The sequence below is a fragment of the Microcaecilia unicolor genome, chromosome 2 (assembly GCF_901765095.1).
Source record: "Microcaecilia unicolor chromosome 2, aMicUni1.1, whole genome shotgun sequence".
Classification (NCBI taxonomy): Eukaryota; Metazoa; Chordata; class Amphibia; order Gymnophiona; family Siphonopidae; genus Microcaecilia; species Microcaecilia unicolor.
This window is the reverse complement of record NC_044032.1, coordinates 203,317,157-203,334,083: the sequence shown is the minus strand read 5'-3', so window position 1 is coordinate 203,334,083 and position 16,927 is coordinate 203,317,157. Positions and strand designations below refer to the sequence as shown.

The 16,927-nt window shown below is 44.5% G+C and overlaps 1 pseudogene; it reads right to left on the bottom strand.

Annotated features, from left to right (window-relative positions):
• The window catches only part of LOC115461909, a 107,323-nt pseudogene extending 90,776 nt beyond the window's left edge, over positions 1 to 16,547 (bottom strand).
• Positions 16,548 to 16,927: the final 380 nt, after the last annotated feature.

The following is a 16,927-nucleotide window of genomic DNA, read 5'->3' as shown; positions in this document are numbered from 1 at the left end:
CTTGTCTGGAATGTTTTTACGTTTGGGGAGCGTGCCAGGTGCCCTTGACCTGGATTGGCCACTGTCGGTGACAGGATGCTGGGCTAGATGGACCTTTGGTCTTTCCCAGTATGGCACTACTTATGTACTTATGTACTTATGTAAATATGGCTGCGTCATTCTCCACTTACCCTAATATTCTATGACTTTGGCACACACATTTGCCGTTATAGAATAGTTCAGCACTTTATAGGACTGTGCCCCCATTCTGTAAAGTACTATATATAGACATATCTGTAACAGAAATTTCATTATTTTGATTCTTACATTTCTGCAACTTGTGAGTTCTTGTACCAAGTAGAGAACTGCTGAGCTTGGTACTCGGACCAGGTTCTGCTTGTCGACTGGACAACCCCGGGTTTCACCTGTGCTGACCGCCATTCCCCAGAGGTTGAGCCCCTAGGTGCGGGCGGCCTGGAAGCGGGGTGATGAATGTATCGGCCAGGCAAGCAGCAGGTCAAGAGAGTAAGCCAGGTACAAGCGGCAGTCAGTAGGCAGGCGGCAGGCAAGAGAGTAATCCAGGTACAGGCAAGTCAGTAGGCAGGCAGCAGGCAAGAGAGTAATTCAGATGCAGGTGAAAATCAGTAGGCAGGCAGCAGGCAGGAGAGTAATCCAGGTACAGGCGAAAGTCAGTAGGTAGGCGGGATGCAGAAGGGTAATCCAGGTACAGGCAAAGTCAGCAACGAGGGACCAGTAGATAAGAAGCAGACTACAGAGTTAGAAACACCTACCAAAGTAGAAGCTGGAGCATGGAGTCCAGGGAGAGCTCAGCTGATAAAGTGCTAGCGTCTGACATCAGCAGGGAGAAGGGGCACAGCCATAGTACAAGAGCAGGAGAAGGAGGAACCAGAAGACCAATAGGAGAGAAGCAAGGGAAGCCAGGCAGAGGAAAGCAGTCCCAGGTAGGTGGAAGCAAAGCAATCAAGGAGCCTGGAAGCCAGGCAGAGAGAGAGAGAGAGAGAGAGAGAGAGAGAGAGAGAGAGAGAGAGAGAGAGAGAGAGAGAGAGAGCAGAAACAGGTGCATGGAAGCAAAGCAATTAAGGAGAATGCAACCACTGCTCTCTGAACAAACCCAGAGAGGACTACACACACATGGCTCAGGCAGTGCCAGTGAAGTGTGCGTGTAGAGGGGACCCTGCGCAGCCCGAGGACGCCGCTTGCGTTGAGGTAAGAGACATGACACATTGGCCATTGGACTCCTGTTTTGTTTTGTTTATTTAAGTTATTTCTCCTGTTGCTAAAATGACTTCATTACAAGAGGTCTTTTGATGTAGATTTCTGTTATAATGCCGCTTTACTTTGGAACTCTGTCGATATTCAAAGCAATTTAACTGACCAGAAACGTCTCCTGGCTGGTTAAATCACCTGTTCGGGGCTAACCGGTCATTTTCAGCGGCACTTAACTGATTTGCGCCTAATTCAAACCCAGCTATTTTGGGAGTGAGTTGGTAGTTGGCCAGTATACAAGGAGTGGCCTAGTGGTTGGAGTACTGGTCTTGACATCCGGAGTTTCAGATCCCCCTACTGCTCCTGGTGATCTCGGGCAAGTCACTTAACCCTCCATTTCCTCAGGTACAAACTTAGATTATGAGCCCTCCAGGGACAGAGAATTACCCAGTATACCTGAATGTAACTCACCTTGAGCTACTTCTGAAAAAGGTGTGAGCAAAATCCAATTAAAAGATATTCAACAATTAACTGGCCAGGGTAACTGCATAAATAGGACCATATAAAAGTAAGTTGTATCTTTATGTGGTGTTCCATAGACAACTAAGAGGAAGATGCATTAAAGTTGTCGGTAATTCCCGTTCCCTACCGATTCCATAGCGAATCGGTAGGGAACGGGAATTCACTAAGGAAAGGGAATGCAAATGAGCTACTCGTTGTAGCTCCGTTGCATTCACCATTACCTCAGTAGCCAGTCGGAGAATCGGGGACGTCCCTTTCGGTTATGCTCCTCTTCTTGGGTCTCTTCAGCCAATCAAAGCGCATCTAGCTTGCTGGTGTCAGCTACATGCACTCTGATTGGCTGAAGAGACCTGGAAGAGGAGCATAATGGAAAGGGACGTCCCGAACTCCGGATCGACTCGAGTCGCAGGTCCCCGATTCCCTAATCCCTTCTCCTCGCTGCTACAGAAGGTGAGCAGCGCAGGGGAGACAAAAATAATTTTTAAAAAAACGGCGAAAAGATGTCCCTCACAAGCGCAGGCAGAGTACGTCCTTAAAGGATGCCCCTCACGTGTGCTCGCTGCTTTTTTTTCTTCCTTTTTTAATTTTTTTGGGGCTCTTTTCCTTTCCGATTCCCTCACAGGAGCCCTAACGAGAGGTGCAGACCTCACGTTAGGGTTTCCACGGTAAGGGAATCGGAAAAATGGTAGTGCATCTCATTATAATGAGCTGCAACAGTACTGCAGCTCATTATAATAGCCTTTAGACAATTTGCATTCCGTTTTCGTTGCCTGCTACCATGACAGGAAAAATGCCCTTGGTGCATGCCCCGGTAAACTACTTGCGTTTTAAACTGCCTGGAACCAGTTTAAAACGCAAGTTGTGGGCTCGTTAGGTTTTGTGCATCTGGCTCTAAGTGCTGAATATCACACTTAAATGGCTGTAGTTTAGTCGGCTCCAGCACCTGTCCACTTTCCCTTACAGAATATTAGCAAAACCCTGTCTATACGCATGAAAGCAGATATGCATGAGCACTTACGCTAGTCATAGAGCTGGAGCAGAAGATCATGCTTAAATACTAGAGATACTTCAAACACTCACTCTGCACTCTATTCACAATTTGTAGTTATTTATCAATGACCTCAGCGGTGACTCATTTCACATGAATATACAACTCATGACTTGCACACCTCTTCATCGGTCAGAAATACTTTTTTTAGCAGGCTTCATTTTCTCTACTTTGCACTACTTTCATTTATTTCAACCTCTATTACAACTATTTAAATAACTTAGGGCCCTGTTTACTAAGATGCGCTAGCATTTTTAGCGCGTGCTAAAAATGCTAGCGTGCCTACAGCACAGCTTAGTAAACAGCGCCCTTAGTTTTTATACTGAGTCTCCAGATCCGCTGCCTACACAGACCATGTTTCGCAGGGTATTGAATCCCAGCTGCATCAGGGTGCGGACCTCTTTGACGCATGTCACAGTATCTTTTCAATTTAATAGAGTGTAGAGCGATTGTTTGAAATATTTATTATAGCTCCCACTCAGACATAAGTGTTTGACCATTTAATTAAATACTAGAGATATTCCCGAATTCCATATAATGTGCCCAGCATTCTGTGCCAAAATCCAAGCGTAGTCTATAAGAATGCATGTAACTTGATTGGCTTAACAAGCCAATCAGCATTGATAATAGTGCTTAACAAACAATTATGAGCACTAATTGGCAATAATTAGAATTTAAGCACATAACTCGCTAAGCGTATTCTGTAACACACTGCGCTTAAATTCTAATGCGCACATCCAAAAAGGGGCGTGGCTATGGGCGGGGAAATGGACATGTTGTGGACATTCCAAAAATCTATGCACATGGTTATAGAATATAACTGCTCCATGCATAATTTAGGAGCAGGCATTTTCACCAGGTTTTACTTGGAGTAAATGGCCGTGACTAAATTTGGTCATGTGGAGAGCCACTCAGTGTATTCTATATACCTCGCAGAAATTTAAGCCTCTTCTATAATATTTAGGCATCCTTAGGGAATATGCTGAGGAGTCATTTTATTCCGCATTGATTTTTCAGGCGCCATATATATAAAATCTCCCCCATAGCTTATAGTATTCTATACATTACAGACTGGATTCAGTATATGGCACTGAAAAACTGGCATTGAAAAAAAATCAGCTCCGGAATGGATCCCCTTTATAGATTACCACGTAGCATCGGAATCCGCACCCAAAGCATTTACACCAACTAAAACCAGGAGTAAATCCTAGCGTGCAAGTTGGGTGCTGATCCCTGGAATTCTATAACTGCACACCAGGGGTGTAGCTAGACTTCGGCGGGAAGGGAGTCCAGAGCCCGAGGTGAGGGGGCACATTTTAGCCCCCCCTGGCGCCGCCGACCCCCCCGCCATTGCCGACACCCCCCCCCGCAGCCACCACCTGCACCAACATTGACCCCCCCGCCGCCGACCCTCTGGACCCCCCTGCCGATGACCCTCTCGACCCTCCCCCCTCCCGCCGCCAACCTGCCGTCGCCGTCACCTATCTTTGCTGGCGGGGGACCACAACCCCCACCAGCCGAGGTCCTCTTCTTCCTTCATTCTGTTTCTGAGTCTGACGTGCAGGACGTCAGACTCAGAAACAGAACAAAGGAAGAAGAGGACCTCGGCTGGTGAGGGTTGGGATCCTCTGCCAGCAAAGGTAGCAGACGGCGACGGCGGGTTGGCGGCGGGAGGGGGGAGGGTCGAGATGGTCATCGGCATGGGGGTCCAGGGCCAAATCTGCGGGGCCCAGGCCCTCATGGCCCCACGTAGCTACGCCCCTGCTGCGCACATTTTAAGAGAACGCTCCTAACCCGTCCATGTCCCTCCCATCATTGCACTGCCTTTTCAGATCACTGTGGAAACACTTAGGCACTACTCTATAACAGGTAATGTAAGTGTAGCTCTGTGCGGATCTGCTGTTTTTGGGCCATTTCAACGTCTTGATTCTGTTATAACGCTTTTCTGCGCTGATTTTTTTGTGCAGCAATAGTGTATAATACTAGGCACCATATATAGAATTTCCTAGTATAGTGTTTCCCCAAATCCAGTCCTGGACTACCCCTTGCCAGTCAGGTTTTCAGGATATCCTCAATGAATATGCATGAACTTGATTTGCATAAACTGCCTCCATCATATGCAAATCGTTTTCACACATATTAATTGTGGATATCCTGAAAATCTGACTGGCAAGGGGTAGTCCAGGACTGGACTTGGGGAAACACTGCCCTAGTACATGTGTAATTGTGAGTTTCACCTCTGGATAGCCCCACCTGAAAAATATCCACTATGTAAGGTATGCATATATTTACAGAATATTGTTCAAGCAGTATTTTGACATTTACATGTGTATGTGCACATATACACTGGTGTTCTAACCATTTATATGTGTATTTGCCACTCAGGTTATAGGATTACCCCATGGATGGCTCAAAGAAGAAACACAGAGCCCTATAACCTTTTAGAGGAGATGACTGGTTCATGAGTGGGTGATAGTAGCAGCAGGCAGGGAGTAGAAGATTAAACACTGGTAGCAGGCAGCCTTCTGGGTAAGCCATTTCCCATTATTCCTTAGCATGATTCAAGCTCTGCAGTAGCAGAATTGTGGGATCAACTAAGCCCTGTCAATATGCGCACATCAACACTGGTCAGTTGAAAGGGATGAATGTGAGGGCTGGGGCTCAAACTGACAGCAAATGTTCAGCTTGGTTGATGTGTCATCCAGATACTATGTGTTTGAGATGCAGACTTAGATTAGAGGCGGACCAAAACCAACTGTTTTGGTTCTGGCTGGAACTGTTACTGTAAATGTGGCCCTGCCCCCTGCAGCTGCCACAATTGCTGCAGGTCAGCCTCCCCCCTCATCCTGACAGAAAACACATCCCCCTTCCTGAGCTATACACCACTCCACCCTCCTAGACTTGCTTCCCCCCCCCCCCCCCCCCCCCATGGTTAGCCTTCCCTGGGCCTACCTTGTAATTCAGGATGCTCCTGCCCCACAGACACAGGGCCGGTCCAACCCAGTAAGCGAGGTAAGCATAGCAGGAGGGCGCCGACCTCTGGAGGGCGCCGCCGCGCCATGTTGACCCTCGCCGCTTACCTCAGCTCCCGGACCCCGACAGCAGCCCTGCCTTCGGTTTCCTGCTCCGGTACCCGCGTTGCCCTAGGGCATTTAAATCTTGTATTTAAATTTACCTCCGACGTCGCAGCAGCTGCGCAGCATCAGTGAAAGCGCTGCTGCCCGACGTCTCTAGCTTTCCCTTCGCTCGTTCATTCCCTTCTCAGTGTCCCGCCCTTGCAAGGAAATGAAGTCAGAAGAAGGCGGGACACTGAGGGAACGAACGAGCAAAGGGAAGGCTGGGAGACATCGGCAGCAGCGCTTTCACTGACGCTGCGCAGCTGCTGCGACGTCGGAGGTGAATTTAAACACAAGATTTAAACCAGAGAAGAGGGCGGGCAGGTGGACATGGAAGCGGGAGGGCAGGGGAGAGAGGAGCATTGATCGATGGACATGGATGGGAGGGCAGGGCCCAGGGAGACAGGAGAAATTGCTGGACATGGAGGGGAGGAGAGGGAGGAGAATTGCTGGATATGGATGGATGGAGGAGGGAAGGGGAGAGAGGAGCATCGGTGGACAAAAATGGACATGGATGGGAGGACAGGGCCTAGGGAGAGAGGAGAAATTGCTGGACATGGAGGGGAGGGCAGGGGAGAAAGAGGAGAATTGCTGGATATGGATGGATGGATAGATGGAGGGGGGGCAGCCGGGGAGAGGAGAATTGCTGGATTTGGATGGATAGATGGATGGAGGGCAGGGGAGTTGCTGGACATGGGTGGATGGAGGGGAGGGCAGGGAGAGAATTGTTGGACATAGATGGAGGGGAGGGAAGGGAAGACAGGTGCAATATTTTCAATGATGCCATGGCTAGTAAAAGGGGTGTGACTACTGTAGGGGCGGAGCCATAGTAATCCCGCCCCTGGATGGGTAGGGGCGCTGACTAATAGGCTGCAGGAGGGCGCCAGAAACCCTAGGACCGGCCCTGCACAAACACCCCTACACCACCAGGGCCTTTAGAAAGTAGGCCTGGGGAGGGCCTACTGTGGGGGTGGGGAGGAGATTGGGGAGGGTGGAGTGGTGGGCAGCCTGGGAGGAGGGGCAGATTTCTGCACTGAAACCAAAACCGAAATTCAGTGGGCCTCTAATCTGGCTAATGTTTTACTGAGAGAGTCCTGTGAAAATTAAACAGTCATGGGATAAGAGGCAATGTTCTGTTGTGGAATAAGAATTGGTTATTGGACAGAAAACAGAGGGTAGGGTTAAATGCCCATTTTTCTCAGTGGAAGAAGGTGAATAGTGGAGTACTGCAGGGATCAGTACTGGGACCAGTGCTATTTAACATTTTTATAATGATTTGGAAATTGGAATGACAATTGAGGTAATTAAATTTGCAGATGACACAAAACTATTCAAAGTTGTTAAAACACATGCAAACTATGAAAATTTGTAGGAAGACTGGGCATCCAAATGGTAGAATAGTTCAATCATAGTTACCTGATGCTAGGGTCCACCTTGGCAATTAGCAGCCAAGAAAAAGATCTAGATGTCATTGTAGACAATAGGTTGAAACTTTGTGGTCAGTGTGCAGCGGCAGCCAAAAAAGCAAACAGGATGCTAGGAATTATTAGGAAAGGCATGCTAAATAAGGCCAAGAATACTATAATGCCTCTGTATCATTCACCTTGAATATTGCTATCAATTCTGGTTGTTGTATCTTAAAAATACAGTGGAATTAGAAAAGGTTCAAAGAAGAGCAACCAAAATAATAAAGAGGATGGAACGCCTCTCATTTGAGGAAAGGCTAAAGAGGTTAGGGCTCTTCAGCTCGGAAAAGAGATGGCTGAGGGGAGATATGATTGAGGTCTACAAAATCCTGAGTGGTATAGAATGGGTAAAAGTGAATCGATTTTTTTACTCTTTCAAAAAGTACAAAGATTAGGGGACACTCAATGAAGTTCCATGGAAATACTTTTAAACCAAATAGGAGGAAATATTTTTTCATTCAATAAATAGTTACGCTCTGGAACTCGTTGCCAGAGGATGTGGTAGCAGCGGTTAGTGTATCTGGGTTTAAAAAAAGGTTCGGACAAGTTCCTGGAGGAAAAGTCTATATTCTGCTATTGAGTTAGGCATGGGGGAAGCTACTGCTCGCCCTGGGATCGGTATCATGGAATGTTGCTACTATTTGTGCTTCTGCCAGGTACTTGTGACCTGGCTTGGCCATTGTTGGAAACAGGATACTGGGCTAGATGGACCATTGGTCTGACCCAGTATGACTATTCTTATGTCCTTAACTACATGTATTAAAGAAAGAAAGAAACATTTCTTTTTATGAACCCCCTGACTGTGCAACAGATTCTAAAACATTGCCTTTGCAGCTTTGCATGAGCTTGTGCTCTGTTACCTACTCTCTGTGAGTCCAGTGAATGGCACAAATGCCCCGGAGAATAGCGGTTTCCTGCTTTCAGAAGTGCTTAGCAGCTCATTAAAAGCTTCTAAAGAAGTGCTGTGGTTTTGGGGCTGCATCATCCTGGGTGTAATATCTAATCTCTGGCTATCCTCCTGTTCACTGCCTGTAAAGAAGAAAACACATTTCTACAATAATGTCTGCAATGTAGAATTTCTCAACCCCCCGTATGAACAAAACTCTCTAACAACCACACCAACAACAAAAAGAAACTCTCAGTTAACGCAATTCTTTCCTCCTCTCATCCTTTCATCTACTGGCTGTACTTTCCATGGGGAATATAAAGCATTTGGAACTCATATCTGAGGAAGAGAAAATGTAAAATAAAATATCTGTTCTGTCAGAAAAAAAAAAATCCTTCTGGCTTACCTATTCCATGAGGAATGATCATCAAAGTAAAAGCTATCGAAGCAAACCTGAAAAAAAAAACCAGAACCAAAATTGAAATGAGGTGAATCATTCCCATTTTCTACATATATATATATATATATATATATATATCTGTCTATAAAAGTTTTGGAAGTGAAATTGTCAAACAAAAGCCAGGCGCAGTCTCACATGAAGGCAACACTTCCTGAAACTAATGAAATGTACTAGTTGCTAGTGGAGAAATGGAGCCTTTTCTGTGGCAGCTCCTGAAATAGGCAATAAGTCACCTTTGAAAATCTGCCCTCTTTCTGGAAGCAGCTAAAGACGATGCTTTTCACCTGAGTTTATGTAAGATAAAAGGTGAAGAAAGCGCCGTCGAATTTTAAAGGGTGTAGTAGGGCTTGGTCTGTACCATGGCTCTTTGTGTCTGAGTGTTTGATATGACTGTATTAGAGAGATTTTATTAGAGGATATCTGTTTTTAAATTTTAGTATTGTGAATGACTGTGTTTGCCATAACGGTGGTTAATAAATGAAATGAGATATGTGAACTAAACATTCTTTCGGGACTGTGAATAGACAACTTACCAAAAATAAGGGGTCCTTTTACTAAGGTGTGCTGAAAAATGGCCTGCGCTAATGTAAGCTTGTGTTTTGGACACGCACAGATCCATTTTTCAGTGCACCTGTAAAAATGCCTTTTAAAATTTTTGACCAAAAATGGATGTGTGGCAAAATGAAAATTGGCGCGCGACCATTTTGGGTCTGAGACCTTACCGCCACTCATAGACTTAGGGGACCTTGTTACTAAGCCACGTAGGTGCCTAAGCGCAACCAATGCACATCAATTTGGAATTACTGCCTGGCAACCGCATGGCCCGTGTGGCAATTTAATTTTTTTACGTGCGTCCACTATGTGCGCCAGAAAATCATTTTTATTTTCTGGTGCCCGGCGCTACCGGGCGGTAAAAGGCATTACTGCCTGGTTAACACGTGAGACCTTACCGCTAAGTCAATGTGTGGCAGTAAGGTCTCAGACCCAAAATGGACGCACACCAATTTTCATTTTGCCGCACTTCCATTTTTGGTCAAAATTTTTAAAAAAGGCATTTTTACAGGTGTGCTAAAAAAATGGATCTGCACACATCCAAAACATGCTCTTACACTAGCGCAGGCCATTTTTCAGTGCGGCTTGGTAAAAGGACCCCTTAGCGGTAAGGTCTCACGCGTTAACTGGCTGGTAATGGTCTACGCGTGTCAAATGTCTTTTACCACCCGGTAGCATCGTCCGTTTCTGGTGCATGTAGTGGACGCGTGTAATAAAAATGAAATTACCGCCCAGGCCACGCGGTAGCCGGGTGGTAATTCCAAATTGACATGCGTTGGTCGCGCATAGGAGCCTATGCAGCTTAGTAAAAGGGCCCCTAAGTGTAGGATGCATTCGTTAGGGTCATTAAAATGGTCTTTCTGTTCATCAGGTTTCTCCCTTGTGAAAAATGTACCTACTTCTACAGAACATCTGTGCTGGCACTCAGTTGTTCAGTTTTATGCTCCTATTTAGAGTCTACTACTGAGGACAAAACTCTAAGGAAATATAGAAAACCAAGTCCAGGATAGAAGAGAATAACCTCCAAATGATGTTTTTATTATCATGTGTTTTGGAAAACACTGACACCACAGCTACGAATGCAGATGATTGGGTCATTTTAAAAACAAACAAATTTCTGGTGAAGCAAAAATATATACAAAGAGACCACCAACCCCAAAGGGTGTCAAAGTATCAAGAAGAAGGTGGTGTCTTATCACAAAAAAACAACAAAAATAAAAAACAAAAGCACACTTTTATTAATTTATTAGGGTCCTTTTAAGCCATGGGCTATGTGCTACCAAGTTATGCCAACGGCTGACCAGCATAAATGCGTAAAGCTATTGGTTTACTGCAAATTCAGTAAAGAGGTGTGTTAGCCGTGTTAGTCCACTCTTAAAGGTAATCAATAGAAATCAAACAAAATTAAAACATGGAAAAGAAAATAAGATGATACCTTTTTTATTGGACATAACTTAATACATTTCTTGATTAGCTTTCGAAGTGTTGTGTAAATTTAAATACTTAAAAGCACGTTTAGGTCCACTGCCTGAAGGGGGGGGGGGGGGGGGGTCCATGCAGAAAGCCATGTGTTAGTCATTGAACGGGTGGCTTCTAATGCAAGCATCCCATAAATGTTTACTGCTTAGATGCAGTAACCATGCAAATTACTACAATGATAAAAAGTGTGCCCTGTCAGAAAAGTGCAGAGTGCAGTAGTAGCGATCGGCAGCCAGAAAAGTTTGGGTTTTGATCGTTTCCTGCGCCATTTCCAGGAATGTTTGTTTTATTCGTTTATGTTTGGCCATTTTATTGTCGTGGGAGCAATGTCACTGAGTGCGCACTTTTTTTTTTTTTTTTGAAAGAAGGCATACTAATCCCCTAATTCTATAAACATGGGTGTCCAATTATAAGCTTAGGGGCCCTTTTACAGAGCGGCACTAAGCCCAACGTGGGCTCACTCTTTCAGGGCTACTGCCAGCCCAATGTGGCCATTGGTGGTAGTCCCGCACCGAGTGTGTGCCATTTCCAGTGGAAAAAGAAAACCCCTGGAAATGACTAGCACGGTGGTAACCTGGCAGTAATCGTACCACCGGGTTAGTGCCACAGCCCTTATCGCCACCTCAGTGGTGGTGGTAAGGGCTCTCCACCGCATGGCCACGCGGTGAGAGTTATCTTATTGCGTGGCCATTTTTTACTGGCTGTGGGAAAAGGAGCCCTGGCGGGCGGGAAAAAGGGCTGCTGCTGCCGCCAGCGCAGAGCCCTTTTTCCTGCAGCTTAGTAAAGGGACCCCTAAGCGTGCAAAGTTGAGCACCCAATTTACAGAATAAGGTCAGTTGTGCACACAACTTAGTTTAATAATTGGCTGTTATTTGGAGTTAGCCTATTATTGGCTTAAATTGGTATTAGTTGGTGTTAACTGGTGCCATTTTGCAGTTGTGCGTGCTACTGACCTTAGTCACTATTCTAGAAGCTGCACCCTCATTTTCTGTCGCACACAATTTTCTAGGGGGTAAGGCCATGGGAAGGGCATATGTGGGTCAGGGTCACGTCTAGGTGTTATGTGCACATGTTATAGAATACTAGGGGGTTGTCCCCTGGATTCTATATAGCACGACCAAAATTGTTAGCGCAAATCTGGTCATATTCTGGATTTGCACATGCAATTTAATGACTTAATATGACAATCAGTGCCGATAATTGCCACTTATTGATACTAATTGACATTAATTAGAATTTACATGCACAACTTGCAAGGTGTATTCTGTAAAGTGTTGTGCGTAAATTCTAATGTGTATTGCCATAAAGGGGGCACAGCTATGGGCGTGGGCAATCTGAAAATCTATGTACACAATTATCAAATACACCTGCTCCGTGCCTAACTTAGGTGTCGGTATTTATACCAAGTTTTACTTGGCATAAATGGATGCACCTTGAGTTAGGCGCAGGCATAGCCGCTAGGCATATTTTATCAACTGGCTAGGCGTATTCTATAAACCACACCTAAATCTAGGCACGGTTCACAGATTACGCCTAAGTGGAAATATTTTCAGCACTAATTTTTTCAGGCATTATATAGAATGTAGTCCTATGTGCCTTACTGCCAACAGCGAGGTGATCGTGCCTCAAGTTGGGTGCAAGACTACAAATCATCACTAGTATTCTATAATAGCAGTTCCGCTTAGATTGCTGTTACAGAATTCTTACCGTACATTTATTTTTATTTATTTATATTATTTGTATCCCGCCTTTACCCAATGTGGATAACTAAAAAACATACATATAATCAATTAGAAAAAACATTAAAACATAGCAAATAACAAAAATCAGCAACAATCAATACAACAACCTAGTTAGCAGAAAAACAATTATTCCAATACATTTCATTCTTCTAGAATACATTATCCCAGCACCTAAATTTCCGTGCCATTTATAGAAGTGCAGAGGGCACAGTCTTTCTGCAAGAGTATACACCATGAGCACCTGCATGATAGTTCACTCATGTGCAATGGGTGTCCTTTTTACAAATAGTGTGACTCCCTCAAAAGAGTGAGCACTACTATTGGCAAATGATAAAACACAAACACCGCCCTTTCCCCAGACATAAAAAAATATACATTCTTGGTAGTCTGGTGTAGCTCATCCCTTCCCCAAACCCTCAGACCCTTCCCACCTTCCTCAAAAAGTAAAAGGCAGAAGCCATGTCCACTCACTTCTGCCTCTGGCATCACCATCATTCAACATGGTAGCACCTGACACATAACAGGGCCTTCTGTCATAGGTGCATAAGAACATAAGTATTGCAATACTGGGACAGACCAAAGGTCCATCAAGCCCAGCATCCTGTTTCCAACAGTGGCCAATCCAGGTCACAAATACCTGGCAAGATCCCAAAAAAGTACAAAACATTTTATATTGCTTATCCCAAAAATAGTGGATTTTCCCCAAGTCCATTTAATAATGGTCTATGGACTTTTCCTTTAGGAAGCCTTCCAAACCTTTTTTAAACTCCGCTAAGCTAACCGCCCCTACCACATTCTCTGGCAACAAATTCCAGAGTTTAATTACTGTTTTATCAAATAAGGCAATAAGCTGCCTCTGGTGATATGATGGAATGTCTTGCTTGCAGTTAGTTTACCAAATAAGGCAAATATTGCCTTATTTGGTAGACTGACTCCTAGCAGTGTGTCAGAATGCACTGCTAGGGGTTAGGCGCTGCCATTTTGAATGATGGTGGTACCAGAAGCAAGGGCAAGTTGGCATCACTCCTGCCTTTTGACTTGTTTAGGTGGATGGGGAGGCTCCTGGACATTTGGGGAGGGGATAGAATAGACTACTAGGTATTTATTTTTTTAATGTCAGGGGGGAGGGTGGTTGGGTCAGGGGGCCGCTAGACTACCAGGGTGCTTTGTGTGGTGGTGGTGGTGGTCGTCGTCAGGTTAGCTTACAGATGATAAGGAAAGAAAATGGCAAGTAATCCTCTCAACTAACCCTCCTATGCTTCCTCAGACCAGGAGATAAATTTCTCACATGGGCAACTGCAGTTGTAGAATGGTACTGTAAGTCTGCTTTTAAGCACCTGACTTTAGGCGTGAACACTCATACCAGCCAAATGGCTGGTATAAATGCTGGTGCCTAACTGTAGGCAGTTAGACTCGTATATGCTAGTAATCTTTAACTGCCAGACATACCCCTGACATGACCATGCCTCTTCCTTGGAGTTGTGCACCCAGTAATTTGTGGACTGATGCTCAGGACTCTGGTGCTATAGGGCAATGTTTCCCAAGTCGGTCCTGGAGTACCCGTTGCCAGTAAGGTTTTCAAGATATCCGCAGTGAATATGCATGAACTAGATTTGCATAAAATAGAGGCAGTGTATGCAAAAAAGGCTTTGCAATGCTCAACACTAATAGCATGCAAATTATATACACAGTGTTAGCGCTGAGCATTGGGAAGTTATTGTTCTGACCCCTTCCTCCCTCTACGGCTCTCCGGTACTAATTGGTGGGGTAAAAGGAGGTGCCTTCCAAAAGAGGTCCAGGTGAGAATATATCCCCTATCTAGAAAGTTCCAGTCACAGCTTGCTCTTGTGCTTTGTGCTGTCCCTCTGCCACCTCAAGATAATGTGGAGCCATTACCTCCGCAGTCAGTGACCAGGGCAGCCAAGTCAGAGACTGCGGGAATGTAGTACCTTCGAATCCGATGAGAAATCTCTCGTCAGACACTCTAACGCCAGCTTGGGCATTAGATTTCCAGCGGTTAGGGCAGGGTTAGGTTTGTGCGCTGTTTCTGAGCATTGGGAGGGCACTGCTAAGGACCTCATTTATACAGGGTTGACTACAATTTAATGCCACTTGGGGCCATCTTTGGGGCACATGTCCCCAGCGTTATTGCCCTCTGAACATTCTGCGCACCCAAATGTCGGTGCTATTTCGGCGCTAATCGTCTCTAGTGACAGCATTAGCTTCTGACATAACAGCAAATTAGTGTCAATTATCACCAATTATAGCCAATAATGTGCTGTTAAGGCTAATTAGCATCTGATTCATCTGTTAAGTTACACATACAACTGACCTCATTCTGTGAGTTGTGTGAGCAAATTTGCATGGTAGTCGACAGTTTGGGTTCACAACTTTCTAGAATGAAGGGGATTATGCTCATCTTAAAAATCTGTGAGTTTCTCTGCATTGCAGCGGAATAACTAATAGCCTCATTACCATGTATTCTAATATTCTGTGCACCAATGCCTACCATGTGAATTAACTTTTGCACTGACCCTCTTTCGGCATTGTGTGCCCAGTCATGTGTGTGTAGACGTCTTGGTAACTGCGCATTTCTGCCCACAGGAGCTTTCTGCATCAGCGCCTGAGTCAGGCTGAGGTGTTTATCATTAAAACTGCAACAAGTGTTATACAAATGCAGTCAAGAGCAGAAATAAACACTAGGAGACTGTTTGAGGTAAAGAAAATGCAAGACAGAATGCAAACTGTATATATTAAGAACCAGGATTAAGTTTCGGCCAAAAAGAAGAGCAAATTATAAAAAGTGCACAAGGCCCGACTGTCAGTTTTCTGGTACAGTGTTGAAATAATGTAACCTTTGCACAAGGATTTAATTTCCTGCAACATTCACAAGGGGCACAGAAGTCACGCATCAAAATCATCATATGGGAGAATGTGGCTTTGCAAATGTGCTTGGCGATATTTTTTCCCACTTGGATTTATAGGTTCATGGAAAAGTCCCATCATCTTCTTGTAAGAGATTATTCTTGCACAGATTTTTCTGGCAAACATTTTTGTTTCCTTTCCTGAAACTGCAGGAAATTAAATCTTGGGGCAAAAGATGTGGTAATTTACAAACGTGCCAAAAAATGGGTGTATAGGTTTTGTTTTTAATCTGTTTTTACCCTACCTTTGCCTAAAACTCAGTCTAGCCTTAATCCTTAATATTAGTCAATCTGATGCACAAACCCGTGTATTAGAACCTAAAATGTAAAAAGTTTGCTTGCCAGTGCAGGAAGCTAAATTATATGCTAATTTGACGCACACAGAACTTGTGCACTAATCAGGGCAAGCATGCCGGATTCATGCACATAGGGTTCTGCACTGAAGGTAGCTAGCACTGTCTGCATGGACAAAATATGGGGTCATTTTACTAAGGTGTGCTAATGAATTTATCACACGCTAATGATTAGCTTGTGCTAAATTATAAGACAATGGTTATATTCCTATGGGTGTCTTATCATTTAGTGCACACTAATCATTAGAGTGTGCTAAATCTGTTAGCACACCTTAGTAAAAGGATCCCTTAGATTGTGAGCCCACTAGGGACAGAAAAATTACCTGCATATAATAATTCTAAACTGCTTTGATTGTACCACAGAATGGCGGTATATAAAATCCCATTACCTTTACCCCTTATAAAATGAAAGTGTCAGCATTTACTACTACTACTACTACTACTTAACATTTCTAGAATTTGCTGTGCATTTGCTGAAATGTTAACTATCAGCATCACAAACATTTCTTGAATTGTAGATATTTAAGAACAGAACAACACTGCAGCACATGCGCAGAATCAGTTTTTTTTTTTTTTTTGCTTCGATCTGGGTGTAGAACCATCTTCTGTACTGTTATGCTCACAGCAAAAAGAAGAAACAGGCATTCAATCCTCACAGATGCTACTACAGAAGATTGAACAATCCTCTCTATACCTTCTCAGATCTAGCATTCTTGCATTGTGCTCACCTTAAAGCCTTCTGCACAATTCTCTGCAATGGGGGCAGATAGCTAATAGCCTCATTATCATTCATGCTGGTATCTAATGTGAGGTTTTGTGCAGCGTTAACTACTGTGCAAAACTGTTTCTGCACCCTGCACCCAGAAACTTGTGTGCAGACCTCTCACTAGCTGCGCATTTCTAAGAACATAAGAATAGCCATACTGGGTCAGACCAATGGTCCATCTAGCCCAGTATTGTGCTTCCAAAGGTGGCCAGTCCAGATCACAAGTACCTGGTAGAAACCCAAAATAGTAGCAACATTCAATGCTACCAATCCCAGGGCAACCAGTGGCTTCCCCCATATCCGTCTCCATAGCAGACTAGACTTTTCCTCCAGGAACTTGTCCAAACCTTTTTAAACCCAGCTACGATAACCGCTGTTACCACATCCTCTGGCATTGAGTTCCACAG